Below are 18,944 nucleotides of genomic sequence, written 5' to 3' on the forward strand. Positions count from 1 at the left end.
ACGAACCACATATCAAAATGAAGCTCGTAACATGAACTATCTAAACATGGCAATGGTAAAAGCCTAGTAGGGAGTTCTAGGGTCCTAATGTTATGAACAAAAGCAGTCTAAAGTAAATCGGACATTACGACGGCTATATTTACGCGATTTCTCAATTTTATACCATTCCAATTCAATCACCAAACAACCCCAATCCATTCATACAACCAAATTCCATCTATATCACACTACAACAGCCCCAATCAACTCAATATTAACAATTATACTTATTCTTAAACTTGAATTTAAACTATACTTAAATCCTTTAACCAAACCATAAGATTTCAACATTCAATTCACCACCATTCCAACCCAAACTCTAAACAAACAAGCTTCAAGCTACTCTTTACCATAACTATCAAAATCATCCTAATATACAAAGTAAATCTAGGGTTTGGAGATGATATACCTTCCTTGAAGTGATGTGAGTAGCTAGGAAGCCTTAAGAAGCCTTGAGATGTCTTAGAGATGCTTGGATCTTAAAGGAAAAACAAGAAAAATCAAGTTAAAAACCTTGAAATCACTATTCATTGTCTTCTTCATTGATTTCTTGGAGAAAATTAAGAATGAATTGGAGGCTTAAACTCATAAGATAGCCATAACTATGCATAAGGAGTACTAGAGAATTATCTTACCAATTTAGGAAGCTTGGAACTTGGATTTTGAAAATTCTTCTCTTTGAAAATGGAAAAAGCCGAGAGCAAGCTTCTTGGTGAAGAGAAATAAAATGATTTTTGTGTTTGCTTTGTTTTGTTTTGGTTGGTTGATTTTCTTTTGATTACTTTTGGTTAATTACCTTATTAACCTTGTCTTTGTGTGGTTATAAACCAACCACATCTCCTTCCCCTTATGTCATGCTTATGTCATGCTTATGATGTCATCTTCCCTTACTTGCCCCCTTCTTATTGGTTGGATGAACTCATCATCCCTAACCTCCTTGATTAACTCCCTAATTGTTTGCCTAATGACCGCTGATCTGTTATACGGTTCGCTTAACTTTCGTTCTCGTTTCTCGTTTGAGGGATCATACCCGGGATCTTATTACTTGGGTTTCCTTAACCTTTCTCAATACATTATATTCCTTTTATGATCCTCTCTTATAATCCTTTAATTTAAATCCTTTTTATCCTGTTACCTTATACTCAATTCCTTCCGTATCTAGTGGATTTCTGGGAAAAATCAAAGTGTTTGGAATTGGATTTTGACGATCTTTACATACACTTATATACGATATAGAGTACTAATAAAATCTCAGAATATCCAAAATAGAACCCCTATATGAAAAGTTTTCTCATTCAGCAAAAACACTATTCATAAGGGTTACAAAAAGTTCAAAATTTTGGGGGTTATTACAGTCTCCCCTCCTTAAAAGGATTCCGTCCCGGAATCAAATAGAAACAAATGAGGGTACTTTTATAGCATTGCGCTCTCTAGTTCCCAAGTTGATTCTTCCACATTATGATTCTGCCATAGCACTCTTACTAGCTTGATTACTTTATTCCGAAGCACCTGCTCCTTCTTATCGATAATCCTTACTGGCTTCTCCACGTAAGTCAGGTCTGGTTGCATATCCACCTGCTCGTACTCCACTATGTGTCTGGCATCCCGATGATACTTCCTTAGCATTGACACATGGAACACATTATGAACTTGGTGTAGGTTTGGGGGTAAGGCTAGCTCGTAAGCCAACTTCCCAATCCGTCTTAATATCTCAAAAGGTCCAATGTACCTTGGGCTTAGTTTTCCTTTCTTTCCGAACCTCTTTAATCCCTTCCAAGGGGATACCTTCAGCAGTACTAAGTCCCCTACTTCATATTCCTTGTCCTTTCGGGCTAGGTCTGCATATTTCTTCTGTCTGTCTTGGGCTGCTACAAGCCGCCCTCTGATAAGATCCACTATGTCTTTGGTCCTTTGGACCACTTCGGGTCCGAGCATCTTCCGCTCCCCTACTTCATCCCAGTATAAGGGAGATCGACACCTTCTTCCGTACAAGGCCTCATAAGGCGACATTCCGATGCTATCATGAAAGCTATTGTTATAAGAAAACTCGATCAACGACAAGTGATCATCCCAACTTCCTTTAAATTCTATTGCACAGACTCTCAACATATCCTCTAGTGTCTGGATGGTCCTTTCACTCTGCCCATCCGTCTGGGGATGGTACGCGGTACTCATATTTAACTTGGTCCCCACACATTCTTGAAAGCTCCTCCAAAATCTGGAGTTGAATCTGGGGTCTCCGTCTGAGACAATGGACGCTGGGACTCCATGTTGCATCACTATTTCCTTAAGGTAAATGTCCACCAGTCTATCGACTGTGTATCTCTCATTGATAGGAATGAAATGAGCTGACTTTGTCAGTCGGTCTATAATTACCCATATGGCGTCATGATTGGCCTTCGTCCTTGGCAAGCCTACAACAAAATCCATCGCTATATGTTCCCATTTCCATTCGGGAATCTCCAGGAGTCGTAAAAGTCCACTGGGTCTCTGGTGCTCTGCCTTTACTCTTTGGCAAGTCAAAAATTTGCTTACCCATTCTGCTACATCCCTCTTCATGTTGGGCCACCAGTAATATTCCTTCAAATCCCTATACATCTTGGTGCTTCCCGGGTAAATGGAATACCTTGAACTATGGCTTTCATCCAAAACCTCGGCTTTAAGTTCTTGAACATTTGGAACCCAAATCCTGTAGGAATACCTCATTATCCCCTTATTGTCTCTCTTAGTATGGATCTCTTCTCCATTCATTGACTCTCTGCCCTCATTCATCATTTTTTCTTGGCATAATCTAATCTTTTCCAATAACTCTGGCTGCATTGATATCTCAAACAGCTTTTCAGTTCCGGTTCCGGTTACCTTTACTTCTATTTCCATTCTTTCGAAATCCCTTATCAATTCTTCCGAAGTCGTTATCATTCTGAGTCTTTCCTTTCTATTAAGGGCATCAGCCACCACGTTGGCTTTCCCCGGGTGATAGAGAATCTCACAATCATAGTCCTTGATTAGCTCTAACCATCTCCTCTGGCGCATGTTGAGCTCTTTCTGCGTAAATATGTACTTGAGGCTCTTATGGTCTGTGAAAATCTCGCACTTCTCTCCATACAAGTAGTGCCTCCAAATTTTTAGGGCAAAAACTATTGCTGTGAGCTCAAGGTCATGAGTAGGATATCTAATCTCGTATTCCTTCAGTTATCTCGATGCATACGCAATCACTTTACCGTGCTGCATAAGCACACACCCTAATCCTTTGTGCGACGCGTCACTATATATCACAAAATCTCCTTTTCCGTCTGGCAATGCCAACACCGGGGCCGTTACCAACCTTTTCTTTAATTCCTGAAAACTGTTCTCGCATTTCTCCGTCCATTCAAACTTCTCTGTCTTACGAGTAAGTCGTGTCAAAGGGGCTGCGATCTTCGCAAAGTCCTGTACAAATCTACGATAGTAGCCGGCCAATCCTATGAAACTCCTTACCTCTGTGGGTGTGGTTGGCCTTTCCCAATTTGAGACCGCCTCTATCTTGGAGGGTCGACCAATACTCCTTCTTTATTGATCACATGTCCTAAAAACTGTACTTCATTCCGCCAGAATTCACACTTCGAGAATTTGGCATATAACTGTTCCTCTCTGAGTATTCCTAGAGCTATCCTCAAATGCTCTGCATGTTCTGCCTCAGTCCTTGAGTAGATCAAAATATCATCGATAAAAACTATCACACACTTGTCCAAGTACTTCTTAAATACTCTATTCATTAAATCCATGAAAGCCACTGGGGCGTTGGTTAATCAAAAGGACATTACCAAGAACTCATAATGCCCATACCTGGTACGGAACGCTGTCTTGGAAATATCTTCGGGTTTAATCTTTAGTTGGTGATATCCAGTTCTCAGGTCAATCTTGGAAAAATAAACAGTATCCTTTAGCTGGTCGAACAGATCGTCTATTCTAGGTAATGGGTACCTGTTCTTTATGGTTAGCTTGTTCAACTCTCGATAGTCGATGCACAGCCTCATGCTCCCATCTTTCTTCTTAACAAATAAAACTGGTGCTCCCCACGGAGACACACTGGGTCTTATCATACCCTTATCCAAGAGTTCCTGCAATTGGATAGCTAATTCTTTCATTTCTAACGGGGCTAACCGGTAAGGTGCTTTTGAAACTGGCGCCGTCCCTGGGGCCAACTCAATAGCAAATTCAATCACTCTATCGGGTGGTAATCCCGGAAGGTCTTGTGGGAATACGTCTTCAAATTCGTTGACTACCGGAATATCTTATAAGTTGGGCACCTCCTTCTGCGTGTCCACCACATAGGCTAGGTAGGCCTCATTTCCTTTTCGTAGCATCCTTTTGGCCTGGGCCATAGTCAAAAATTTCTGCGTCTGCCTCTTTCCTCTAAATATAACTTCTTTCTTTCCTGGGATATTTAACTTAACTTTCTTCCCCTTACAGTCTATCTGAGCATCATTGCTAGATAGCCAGTCCATTCCCAAAATTATATCAAACTCCCCTAATTTAAAAGGGATCAGATCAACACTAAAAGATTGTTCCCCTATGCCTATCTCACAGGCGGGGTGAATCTGGTTAACAGGAATAATTTCATGATTGACTATTTCTACTTGTAAGGGTTCTATCAAGGGTTCAGCCTTAAATTTTAACTTACGTGCAAGGTCCTTTGATATAAAAGATTTAGTTGCTCCCGAATCAAATAAAACATTTGTGCTGACTGAATTTAGAGAAAGGGTACCTGCTATCACATTTGAGTATTTCATAGCATCCTGGACTGTCATGTTGAAAGTCCTCGCAGTAGGTGGCTTATTGGAGGCAGCTCTGCTGGCTCCTGAAGCTGTTGGTTTGTTCATTGGGCATTCCCTCTTCCAATGACCCGGGCGTCCACACTGATGACAAGTGGTGGTTGGAATGACGGCAGGGGATGATGAAGGGCATTTGTGAGAATAGTGGCCCACTTGCCCACACTTAAAGCAGGTTACTGGCTTTCCCTTACATTCCCCAGAATGCATTCTTCCACAAGTATTACAGGCTGGCAATGGGGGTCGAGACTGGTTGGAATAGGACATTCTTGACTTCTGGCCGCTCTGGCTCACATTCACACTCATTGGCCGCTTAAACCCAGTGTTCTTTCCCGGTAGGGACACTGCTCCTCGATTAAATCTAGCTGGAAAGCTCCTTCCTGCGGAACCTCCACCCATGCTCATACTTTTCCTCTTTATTCCCTTCTTCTCTCTTTCCTTCTGCATCTGTTCACTTTCGGCTTCTACAATTGTTGCCTTTTGCACCAGAGTGGCATAATCTGTAAGCTCAAGGATTGCCACCCTATTCTGAATCCACGGTTTCAGTCCCTGATGAAACCTCCTAGCTTTCTTTTCCTCGGTGCTCACAAACTCCGGCACAAACCTTGATAACTCAGTAAATTTCACTTCGTACTCTGCTACCGATAAGTTATTCTGCTTTAGCTCCAAGAACTTGAGCTCCATCTGGTTTTCCATAAACCTCGGGAAATATTATCCCAGAAACAACTGACTGAATCTTTCCCAGGTTACAATAGCATCTGTCTCCATGTTTTTCTTGGCCTCCCACCAGTAGTTGGCCTCTCCTTTCAGAAGGTAGGTAGAAAATATAGTCTTCTGTGCCTCATCGGTACTCAGAATCTCAAAGGATTTCTCCATTTCCTTTAACCAGGCCCTTGCCTCAACTGGGTCGGCTGATCCGTGGAACTCAGGGGGCTTAAGGGACTTAAAAGCCCTGAAAGAGTTTGCCACATTATTGTTATTTCCTTGAGGGGGTGGGTTGGGTTGACGTTCCAAGTTCTGCCTTAGTAGTTGCATGAACTGGCCCATGGGATCCATGCCTGGGTTTGGTATTGGTTGCTCAACCTCAGTTTCTCCTTCCTCAGCCTCTATCTCAAATCCCTCAACATCATATGTTTCCTCTTCCTCTTCATACAGGGAGTCATCCTGTTCAACATAATCCTCATCTTCCTCTTCACTGTGTTCCTGGTTTCTATCATCCTGGTTATGGCTTCCCTGGTCCTCAGATCCAGGGTTCGCCCTAGTTCCAATCTTTCTTGGCGGCATGATACTGATAAAAAAAAATTATTGGGAAATTCAACGTTAGGTCACAATCATACACAACATTGTGCCTTGCACAATTCTATAATGGGGAGAATGTATCTCGCAATTTTATTATTTTATGACAGTTCTAATAAGAAGTGCAGTAATAATAATGATAAAAACAGTGATCTCGTCACTAAGGAACTGAACTGAAAGGAAACAAATATATACATAATGCGAGAAATACATAGTTTGATCTAGTCAAAAGTACAACAGTGCTACAGCCATCTGTCCCCAAAAGTGATACACAAGAGTCTATCTGTCTAGTCAGAAAAAGGGATGCTATATACAAGTCAACTATCCCGGAAAATTGGCTCTTACTAAGGCCTCGACTAACTAGACAACTAGACTATCCCATCGTCAATCCTGAATCACACACTGGAGCGGGTCAGCTCCCATACCCTTTCCATCGCACGACGGAAGATATAGTCGGCCTGCCACCTGGAGATCCTACCATGCTTGTCCCCCTGGAGCGATCTGAGTCTCACTCGGGACGTGAGCTCTATCCCCGTCAGCTCCCTCCTCAAGGATCGGGGTATAGCAACCCTAGTCTCATAAGCTCGGGTATGCCTACCCGCCCTCTCCGCATCCAACTCCCTCTTGACCTCATCCAGCCGGGCCTCAGCAACGGCCACTCGGGTCCTCAGTACATCCTGAACATAGCCGTGGGCTAACAAAGACTGCCTATGGGCAGGGTCGAGAGGTGGTGAATCCGGAGCCGCTGGGGGTGCCTCCTCGGCCTGCCTAGGCTCGGGAGTATGGGTCTCTGAGCTGTCATCATAGGGGCTCCAAGATAGTGGTGGAGGGGTAGGAGCTCTGACCACCGAGAGTATGGGTAAAGGGGTACTAGTGTACACTACCGTAGGTCCGACACGCTCCTCAGCTACTGGGACCTCATCCGGGTCCTCCTCATCTGAAATAGTAATGACCTCTGTCTCTAACTCCTCTGAGGGGTCCTCCTCATCCTCCTCAATCTCAGGCTCCTCCTAATCCTCGACATCTAGCAGTGCCTCATCATGCTCACGCTTGAACATCTCAGGGTCCTCTATCTCATGCGCCTACACATTAAACGAGCTAAGTTACTATCATGATACTTATAAGGGTTCCCGTAAGGGTTTTAACTGTCAGCGCTACTTTAAGTAGTCCGACCATGAACTTGGCAAGAGTTCTTATTATCTTTGTGAGTTTGTTATTATATCGTCGCATCATCTCTGAGGTTTATAACGCTTAGCTCTGATACCATTTATGTAACACCCCCAGATCCGGGGTCGGGAATCCGGGTCGTCACGGTCTTTCTTTCCACAATATCACTTCACTTAATTAATAATAAATAACCTTATGCTATGACCCCACACTAACACACACCACAACCCGTTATAGTCTCAGAGATGAAATTGAAATAAGTACAAGTCTTTGAATCCATAGTTTAAAAGTTATTACAACCCAAAATGATTACTTGATAAATTTACAGTTAATTGCCATTATCTGCCACAAGTTATAATTATACAATATTTGGTTCCCAAAAGTAGAATTTCTGATCTACAGATAGATCTACCTCTAGAGCTATAGCAGCTACGATCTCAACGGGAAGGCGCGGGGCGCTTCCCACGCTCTTGCGCTGGGTCTGCGTGAGCCTGGCCATCTTTCCTAACTGTTGTTGTGTGATGAAGAAATGAAGCAAGAGTGAGCATTACAGCTCGCAAGATAATATATAGTGTTAACAATAATACAAGTATCTGAATGGATACTTACTAGAATCCTTTATCATGTGTAAGGTAATTACTTACTGGATATAAGTTTAAAAGAAGATGAAGTTACCAATTACTTCACTATACTTATACCATTTTTAGAAATCTACTTGAACTACCACTGTTCAAAGTATAATAAGATTCAAGAGGTCATCCCATAGATGAGACCATAAATTAAAACTTGAATATATCCAATCTTTGAAATATTTTTAAAAGAAATGAAGTTACGAGATACTTCATTCAAAAGAAATACCAATAAAACTGTTTGACCCTGTCAATGCTTCGGCAACCACCCATTCATAGCCTTTCGATCGAAATGCTACGGGTAGTGTTGTAGAATTATCCAACTGGATGATGAACTCATTACGGGAGTTTGTCGCGCCAGGAAGACCACTTACGATGATCAGTCGCAGTAGTACAACCCCACCATTTTCTACATGTAGAGGAGAACCTGTCGGATTTACTTGTCAACCGAGCACTGGACTCCTAAGGAATGGTCCGTCTTAGCGGAACTTCCAGGCCATTTTGGGCCAATATAATAAGGCTGGGCCGGCGCCACTCAACCACTTACGCCACTCCTAGTTCAGATGAAATCCATGACTCTGAAACGTAAAGCTCGTCCCCCCTTTCCCCAAGTAGAAACTTGTTGATACGGCTCCTCCAAGAAGTCGTATCTAGTTGGAAAGGAAAACTCACCGACATTTCCCAGGCGATGCCTGTTAATGGATTAACTTGTTCCAAGAATTTTACTTCCCGAGTGTTGGGTAAGTAATCAAAATTCTTTTATCAAGACAACAACCTTGTTGCGAATATAAAACACACCACAGAGCCGGATCCCTCAGGTTTTGAGCGAGTATTTAAATCCCCTTCGAAAGGAGGATCTTAAATATAAAAATGAGTTTTGGGATCCGCTTTAACTTTTAAAAATCATTTTGAAGACTCGCAAAACATTTTTAAGAATGTTCGGAGTGATGCTGATTTAATAAAATAAATCAGTCCCAATATATAAAAAAAATATCTGAATATTATTATTTAAATAATATTCCCATAAAGAATAATCTTTATAAAAATAATTGAAGTAGATATTGTAAAACTTATACTTGAAATGACTATTAAATAACCAAAGATATACTTATACGAAAATAATATCTTTATTTGAATAATCAAAAGTAAGTTTGATTACCGACACATTATTCTTTAATATAATAAAGAATATTAATTAGTAAATAACTCGGAGTCATAAGCCCTCGAATGAATATTCAAAATAATATTCATTAATAAAATAAACGGAGTCATAAGCCCTCGAATGAATATTCAAAATAATATTCAATAAATAAAATAAGCGGAGTCATATGTCCTCGAATGAATATTCAAAATAATATCCATTAATAAAATAAAGTTATCGAGTAAACCTTATTTGATTCATAGTTTTAAAAACTATTTATATATATATATATATATATATATATATATAATACTCGGGAGCCTCGACTCCCGGTTTTAGAAAAAGTTCACCTTTTGATCCCCTATATTAAGGGTATACGCAAAAACCGCTTATCTCTAGCATAAGTATTATGCAACTAATAAGCATTTGAACCAACAGATATATAATTCAAGAATATGAAACAGGCATCCATATATACCATATCACATGCTACAATATATCGCAAGAATTTGCTAATAACAAATATGCATTTATCGCAAGATCATGCATAAACACATGTACATCACAACAACAGTTATACGGGTAGAAAACTTGCCTGAGCGACTGAGGGTTATTAATGGCTTGGGATGAGTCTGGTAACCTATAAACAACATGTGAGTTGGAATTAAACCAAAGTCACTTGTAAATCTATACTTTAACCAAATTAGACTCTAACGCTCGCTTTGCGCTTACTGATTCTCTTAAGTCACTCGAGTACCCTCGGCTCCACCATTTTTAATAATTTAACCATTACGAGTTTTAAGGCGATTCCTTCGCGAGTGTCTTACCAACTGCCTAACACACTTAACATAATTGTTTCATACACTAATTAACCCTTTTTAGGTCTTTAACCTATGTTTCAAAGTAAGGCGAGGGGTAATGTTTCGTTCGCGAAACGTCGTTACTTAAAACGGCCGTTTCTCCTAAACCGTACATCGGAATCAAACGAACCACATATCAAAATGAAGCTCGTAACATGAACTATCTAAACATGGTCAAAGCCTAGCAGGAATTTCTCGGGTCCTAATGTTATGAACAAAAGCAGTCTAAAGTAAATCGGACATTACGACGGCTATGTTTACGCGATTTCCCAATTTTATACCATTCCAATTCAATCACCAAACAACCCCAATCCATTCATACAACCAAAGTCCATCCATATCACACTACAACATCCCCAATAAACTCAATATTAACAATTATACTTATTCTTAAACTTGAATTTAAACTACACTTAAATCCTTTAACCAAACCATAAGATTTCAACATTCAATTCACCACCATTCCAACCCAAACTCTAAACAAACAAGCTTCAAGCTACTCTTTACCATAACTATCAAAATCAACCTAATATACAAAGTAAAGCTAGGGTTTTGAGATTATATACCTTCCTTGAAGTGATGTGAGTAGCTAGGAAGCCTTAAGAAGCCTTGAGATGTCTTAGAGATGCTTGGATCTTAAAGGAAAAATAAGAAAAATCAAGTTAAAAACCTTGAAATCACTATTCATTGTCTTCTTCATTGATTTCTTGGAGAAGATTAAGAATGAATTGGAGGCTTAAACTCATAAGATAGCCATAACTATGCATAAGGAGTACTAGAGAATTATCTTACCAATTTAGGAAGCTTGGAACTTGGATTTTGAAAATTCTTCTCTTTGAAAATGGAAAAAGCCGAGAGCAAGCTTCTTGGTGAAGAGAAATAAAATGATTTTTGTGTTTGCTTTGTTTTGTTTTGGTTGGTTGATTTTCTTTTGATTACTTTTGGTTAATTACCTTATTAACCTTGTCTTTGTGTGGTTATAAACCAACCACATCTCCTTCCCCTTATGTCATGCTTATGTCATGCTTATGATGTCATCTTCCCTTACTTGCCCCCTTCTTATTGGTTGGATGACCTCATCATCCCTAACCTCCTTGATTAACTCCCTAATTGTTTGCCTAATGACCGCTGATCTGTTATACGGTTCGCTTAACTTTCATTCTCGTTTCTCGTTTGAGGGATCATACCCGGGATCTTATTACTTGGGTTTCCTTAACCTTTCACAATACATTATATTCCTTTTATGATCCTCTCTTATAATCTTTTAATTTAAATCCTTTTTATCATGTTACCTTATACTCAATTCCTTCCGTATCTAGTGGATTTCCGAGAAAAATCAAAGTGTTCGGAATTGGATTTTGACGATCTTTACATACACTTATATACCATATAGAGTACTAATAAAATCTCAGAATATCCAAAACAGAACCCCTACATAGTGTGGCATGAAAAGTTTTCTCATTCAGCAAAAACACTATTCATAAGGGTTACAAAAAGTTCAAAATTGTAACACCCCCAGATCCGGGGTCGGGGATCCGGGTTGTCACGAGATCCATTTCCCTTAATAACACCCAATCTTAATACACAATCAACTACTCTGTACTGTGACCCCACAATAAACACACACCACACGTTATAGTCTCAGAGATGAATATCCAAAAATAATCACAAGTCGTTTTATTCCACAATTATATGCCAATACACCTTAAACAGGTTTCTGAATAAATTTACATTTCTTTGCCATTATTACAATTCATAAATATAAATAAATCTGGTACATCAAAAGTTGAAAGCCTAGCCTATTGGTAATTCCTACCTCAGCTACGGCGGCATCAATGCTTCTAGAAAACTGCGGAACGTCTCCTAATCGCTCGCGAATCGGGAGCTTGGTTCTGTTCATCTTTTCTATCTGTTGTTGTGTGATGAAAGAAGAAAGCAAGGGTGAGCAGCAAGCCCACCAAAATAATATGTATAATGATTAATAGTATATGAGCCTACTCATAATACTCATGAAAGTCTTGGTCAAAAGAAATGAACCAAGTTTGATATCTTAATGCGATGAAGTCGCAAAATATTCAGTATATATACATATATACTTTTCAAAATATTGGAAGTCCTCTTCCATGCATAATATACACAAAGTCCCAATGTATAACCGTATAAAAAAATATCGTTGCAAGGTGATCTCATATATCTAACCTTGTCTCAACGTTTTTCTGAAAATCTTTGTCATTCATAAGACAATTATTAATTAGATATAAGTTTAAAAGATGAGGTTACCAAATACCCCAATATACTTATATCTTTCCCAATACTACTTGAACTACCACCGTTCAAGTTATAATCAGTTTCAAAAGTTCATCACATAGATGAGATTACAAGACAAGATTTGAATAGATTCAATCTTTGAAATATTATTGAATGAAATAAAGTTACGAGATACTTTATTTAGTCCCGATATATATATATCCACATATATATCTCTTAAACATTTCCTGGAACCTCTGTTATGTAAAGTATGAACAGAGTTTGAAACATCCAATGAATTTTGGAAAGGAAAAGAATTTTGGCATAAACCCGATATCTCGCTGATCAGGCAAAGATACCAATAAGTAACCTTTTCTACTGTAGATGGATGAATTCCTCACCGGTCATCACCCTGGCCGCATTAGGACCTCGCGCTAGACCGTTACCCGGCCCCTCACGCGTTGATGGACTGCCACCCAGCCACTTACACAATAATAGACCGTACCCCGGCCTGTCGCTTATGCCGACTCAATTAGATGGGCTTACTTCCCGAACGTTGGGCAAGTAATCAATTCATTTACCAAAACTGCAACCTCGTTGCGAATATAAAATACACCACAGAGCCGGATTCCCCAGGTTTTGAACGAGTATTTAAATCCCCTTAAAAGGAAGATCTTAAATATAAAAAAAAAGAGTTTTGGGATCCACTCTGACTTTTAAAAATCATTTTGAAGACTCGAAAACACTTTAAAGAGTGTTTGGAGTAAAGCTGATTTAATGAAGTAAATCAGTCCCCAGAATATTTAGAAAATGACCGAATATTATTATTTAATTAATATTCCCATAAAGAATAATCTTTATAAAAATAATTGAAGTAGAAGTATTAAAACTTATACTTGAAACGAGTATTAAATAACCAAAGATATACTTATATGAAAGTATTATCTTTATTTGAATAATCGAAAATAAGTTTGATTATTAACACCTTATTCTTTAATAAAATAAAGAATATATTTCAGCAAATAATCGGAGTCATAGATCCTCAAATGAATATTCAAATAATATTCATTAAATAATATAAACTGAGTCATAAGCCTTCGAATGAATATTCAAATAATATTCAATAAATAATATAAAAGAGTCATAAGCCCTCGAATGAATATTCAAAATAATATTCAATAATAAAATAAAGCTAAAGTTATCGAATAAACCTTATTCGATTAATAGTTTGGAAAACTATAACCATATATATATATATATATAAATATATATATATATATATATATATATATATATCCATATCCATATATACAAGATTACTCGGGATCCTCGACTCCCGGTTTTAGAAAATATTTTCACCTTTGGGTCCCTATACTAAGGGTATAAGCAAGTTACCGCTATCCTCTAGCATAGGTATTATCAAATGAACCAACAGATATATATTTCAAGAATATGAAATAGGCATGCATATATACCATATCACATGCTACAATATATCGCAAAATTTGCTAAATAACCAATAGGCATTTATCGCAAGATCATGCATATACAAATGTATACATCACAACAACAGTGTATCGGATAGAATACTTGCCTGAGCGACTGGGGGTTACGAATGGCTCGGGACGAGTCTGGTAACCTATAAACAACAAGTAAGTTGGAATTAAACCAAAATCACTTGTAATTCTATACTTTAACTAACTTAGACTCTAACGCTTGTTTTGCGCTCACTGATTTGCTTAAGTCGCTCGGGTACCCTCGGCTCCACCATTTTTAATAATTTAACCTTTACGAGTTTTAAAGCGATTCCTTCGCGAGTGTCTTACCAACTGCCTAACACACTTACCATAAATGTTTCATACATTAATTAACCCTTTTTGGTCTTTAACCTATGTTTCAAAGTAAGGCGAGGGGAAAAGTTTCGTTCACGAAACGCCGTTACTTGAAACGGTCGTTTCTCCTAAACCGTGCATCGGAATCGAACGAACTACATATCAAAACGAAGCTCGTAACATGAGCTATCTAAACATGGCAGTGGTCATATTCTAGCAGTGAGTTCAAGGGTTCTGATGTTAAGAACAAAAACAGTCTACGGTAAATCGGACATTACGACGGCTATGTTTACGCGATTTCCCAAATTTAAACCAACTCAAAACAACCACAATCCAACCCCAATTCACAACCCAATCCAAAATCCATCCAAAATACATTACAACAGCCCCAAACCAACTCATTATAATCCATTTACTTACTCCTAAAACTTGAATTTAAACTATACTACATTCTTTAACCAAATCTTAAGATTTCAACAAATCAATCACCACCATTCCAACCCAAACTCTCAAACAAACAAGTTTTATGCTTCACATATACTATACAACTCATAACCATTCCTAAATACTCAAAACTAAAGCTAGGGTTTGTAGTTTATACCTTCCTTGGAGAGTGGAGAATCAAGAGGATGGCTTGGAATCACCTTTAAAGTCCTTATCCAAGCTTAATCTTGGAAAATAACAAGTGGAGGAGCTTGGACTTCCCATTTCTTAAGAAACCACCCGAGAGCATGAAGAAGGAGAAGAGAGAATTTTGTGTTTTGTTTGATGAAAATGAAATGATTTGCTTGGTTGGTTGATTTTTGTTGTTTGCTTTAGTGAATTACCTAGTTGCCCTTGGTTTTGTGTGGTTAAAAAGTCACCACATCTCCTTCCTTCCTTGTCATGCCTATGTCACCTTGCACATGTCATAATGCTCCCACTTGTCCACACCTTGTGGTTTGATGATGTCACAGTCTCTGGCTTCTTGTACAAGCTTGTCTCTTGGTCACTTATTTGTTTTACGGTTCGCTTATCTTTCGTTCTCGTTTATCGTTTGAGGGATCATACCCGGGATCTTATTACTTAGGTTCCCTTAACCTTTCTCAATATATTGTATTCCTTTTATGATCCTCTCTTATAATCCTTTAATTTAAATCCTTTTTATCCTGTTACCTTATACTCAATTCTTTCAGTATCTAGTGGATTTCCGGGAAAAATCAAAGTGTTCGGAATTGGATTCTGACGATCTTTACATACACTTATATACCACATAGAGTACTAATAATATCTCAGAATATCCATATCAGAACCCCTACATAGTGTGGCATGAAAAGTTTTCTCATTCAGCAAAAACACTATTCATAAGGGTTTCAAAAATTTCCAAAAATTGGGGTTATTACAGTCTCCCCTCCTTAAAAGGATTCCGTCCCGGAATCAGATAGAAAACAAATGGGAATACTTGCTTAGCATTACACTTTCTAACTCTCGAGTCAATTTTCCCCCATTGTGGTTCTACCACCAAACTCTGCCTAGTTTGATAATCCTTCTCCTAAGCACTTGTTCCTTTTTCACTCTATAACCCTTCCTGGTTGCTCCATATAGGTTACGTTGGGTTGCATATCTATGCGCTCATATGCCTCTATTTATCTGGCATCTGAATTACACTTCCTTAACATTGATACGTGAAACACGTTACGACCTGCTACATGTTCGGGGTTAGGGCTAGCTCATATGCTAACTTCCCAAACGTCTTAACATATCCAAGGGTCCAACAAATTGTAGACTTAGCTTTCCTTTCTTTCCGAATCTCATCAATCCTTTCCAAGGGATACCTATAACATTACTAGGTCCCCTATTTCGTACTCTTTATCCTTTCGTGTCAAATCAACATACTTATCATGTCCATCTTGGGCTACTATCAGCCGTCCTCTGATTAGATCTATCATATCCTTGGTCCTTTGGACTACTGCGGGTCCGAGCATCTTGCGCTCTACAACTTCATCCTAACATAAGGGAGATCGACATTGTCTTCCCTCAAGGATCTCATAAGGCGACATCTCGATAATGACATATGATCTATTGTCGTAAGATAACTCAATCCGAATTAAGTGATCATTCCAAATTCTTTTAAGTCTGTTGCACAGACTCTCATTATTGCTTTTAGCATTAGAGTTTTTGCTTCTCAATACCCATTCTTTTCCAGTTCGTAATCGCTACTACCTTCCGTTCCTAATATTATACTGGTTATACTTTTGCTCGTTAGCGTTCTATAACCTTTTAATAACCACGTCAACCTTAGTATCACGAATGTGTTCCCATTCCGCATACTACCACCACTTTATTACTCCTTTTTCAGTTGTTTCTATTATCGAAAGCTTAATCCTTCATATAGAAGTAAAGGAATTTGTTGAGAGATCACTATGATCATGAACACTTGTTATCTCGCATAGTTAGTACAGAAGGTGGCCAGCCTTTAGTACTTAACAAGCAATTAAACAATAGCTGGTATCCTACTCGGCTTCTATCACACAGATAGATAGTCATTCGGCAATACCTCCCCTTCTGGAAGGGTTGTTCTTCTCAGCTTACATGAAATGAAAAGAAGAGAAAAGAACAAATTGAAGAGAATTGTATATTCATAAAAAATTTTATTGCCATAAAATATCTGGCTTGGAATCTACCTCTGAACTATAGAGGTTTGTCATAGAAGAACAAAACATATATGTATTTATATCAACATCAAGTATTATAGCATCGCATTTCACGTGCCTAAATATTTTCGCTATCCCGTCCATCATTCTATGGACCCATGCTCTTCCTCGAGCTTATACACAATTACCTTTGAAACTCCCTCGACATCGAAAATCGAATCTGGGATCTCATTCTAGACATCATCGTTACTTGAATTCTATGCTTGCACTGCAACCTTCCTCGTATAATAATACGACTCTCTATTGATAAGGAAGAATAATAATTCACTAGGTAGATACTCTACTTAATTAGTCTATCAATGATAACTTATACACTACCACGACCCGATTAGTGGTACTCAATCTCAACACCCATTCCAATACAACTCTCACGGTTGTAATCAGCTCATTACCCGCAGAATCATTGATGCCTTACTATGGTCCACCACTGACCTACTGTAGTCATTCATTTTCCATGAAGTCTTAATAGCTAACCATACGGAGTCCATACATCTCGTATCAAATCCTTCTAAGGAGGTAACATAATCACCATTCCTGATTCATGAAGAACACTCCTGATCCTGACATACATACATGACATGAAGCAGATAAAAGTGCAGAAGAGTTTCAATCAAAGCAACGATAGCAGGTTAATACCATTCTTAATCATACGCCCTAAATAGAAGAATTAACTCAAGGGTTCATCTAGTCCTTTTTGAAACATGGTCCTGGCTTATTCTCAAGATAGTATCTTCTGAGATAGATAGCCCGTTCATGGCGATTACACGAATTAAATTTTACCAACTACTATTACTGTTGGGTATTGCACAGTCATCAGAAGGAATGTCAATCTTCCAAACCATAATACAACCTTCAGCTTTTAACCATCATCACTGTATCCTTTGGCACAAGCGCCTACCATTATCCTTTTACCGTTAAAGTGTCGGCCACCTCTTTGGCCTTTCCTGATAGTAATAGTTCCTTATAATCAATGTCTTTTAACCACCTTCAACTAAATTTTCTACCTCATTTCAATCACAGCTTATGTGAAGATGTTTTCCTTAAAATCTGATAAGTAAAAAAAAATATCACCATTTTTCCATAAGTTATTGCCTCAGTCTTTAGAGGCTAATCACTGTCAAGACTGACTCTCAATCATACTTAGAACATTTTTTTTTCTTAAGTCCTAATTGCCCTGAAAAATTTTGACCATTACTGGTTCGATCCATACTTTCTCGTGGTTTAACACGTGCCCCACTTGGCATCATTATAATTACGTCATATTTCCTTTATCCACATTTCTATTCTTGAGAATTTTGAATATTACCTTTTTCCTTATAAAACCTCTAAGGTTATCCTTGAATCGTTCCTCCTGTATTCCCTAGATACAGGGCATATCAAAATACCATATACTAATACTAGAATCATTGTCTATATACTTTTGAAAAAAATTTCTCCACTGATTCTTAAAGGTTATTATTACCTTAATGCTTTCCAATTCATACTGTCAAAACTCATACTATCCCTATCAAGGGTGAAATGCCAACCTTTATGCATTCCCCTAGGATTCGTTTTAAGTTACCGATGTTCTATCCTTAATTCCACCTTTAAAAAGGTACAAGCATCCTTCCATGGATAAATAAAGTCATATATCCCTGATAAGGGTATCTTATTCAATCATTTCCACCTCGATAGTCTATACCGAATTTCACAATAGCATCCTTATTCAAGTTAAGGTCAATCCACATGGCCTCCAAAAGATAAAAATGGTTATCCGCTTTTCTTTCCTGATTTGGTAATGATCACATGGATGATCTGGAAGATATTGGTCGTGTTCAACGTGAACTTCTTTTTAATAATTCCTTATTTACTTTTGTTGTTTATCTCAACAGTCATCTCAATGTTGGGATATCTCTCATACCTGGTGTCTCCCTTTCTGGGTATCGGGCCACCGGTCTTACATTTCACATTATTGAAGGTCACTTCCTTCATCCAATTTTTTTCCTGATTTCTTACTTTCTTGTCTCCTCAGTCTATCCGTGTCTCGATATTTATCCTTCGAACTATCTCAAGGTTTCCTCGAATCCTCCCAACTTAAAGGGGGTACAATATATGTATCTCTTATGCCTTCAACCATCAATTTTAACTCATGGTGGATCATCATCATCCTGACGATTACATACTTTTCTATTTCTATTTCTACGAGTCTTTAGGGTTTCCTCATACCCAACTCCCTTATCATTCCTCAAA

Source organism: Apium graveolens, chromosome 3 (genome assembly GCF_009905375.1).
Source record: "Apium graveolens cultivar Ventura chromosome 3, ASM990537v1, whole genome shotgun sequence".
NCBI classification, from domain to species: domain Eukaryota; kingdom Viridiplantae; phylum Streptophyta; class Magnoliopsida; order Apiales; family Apiaceae; genus Apium; species Apium graveolens.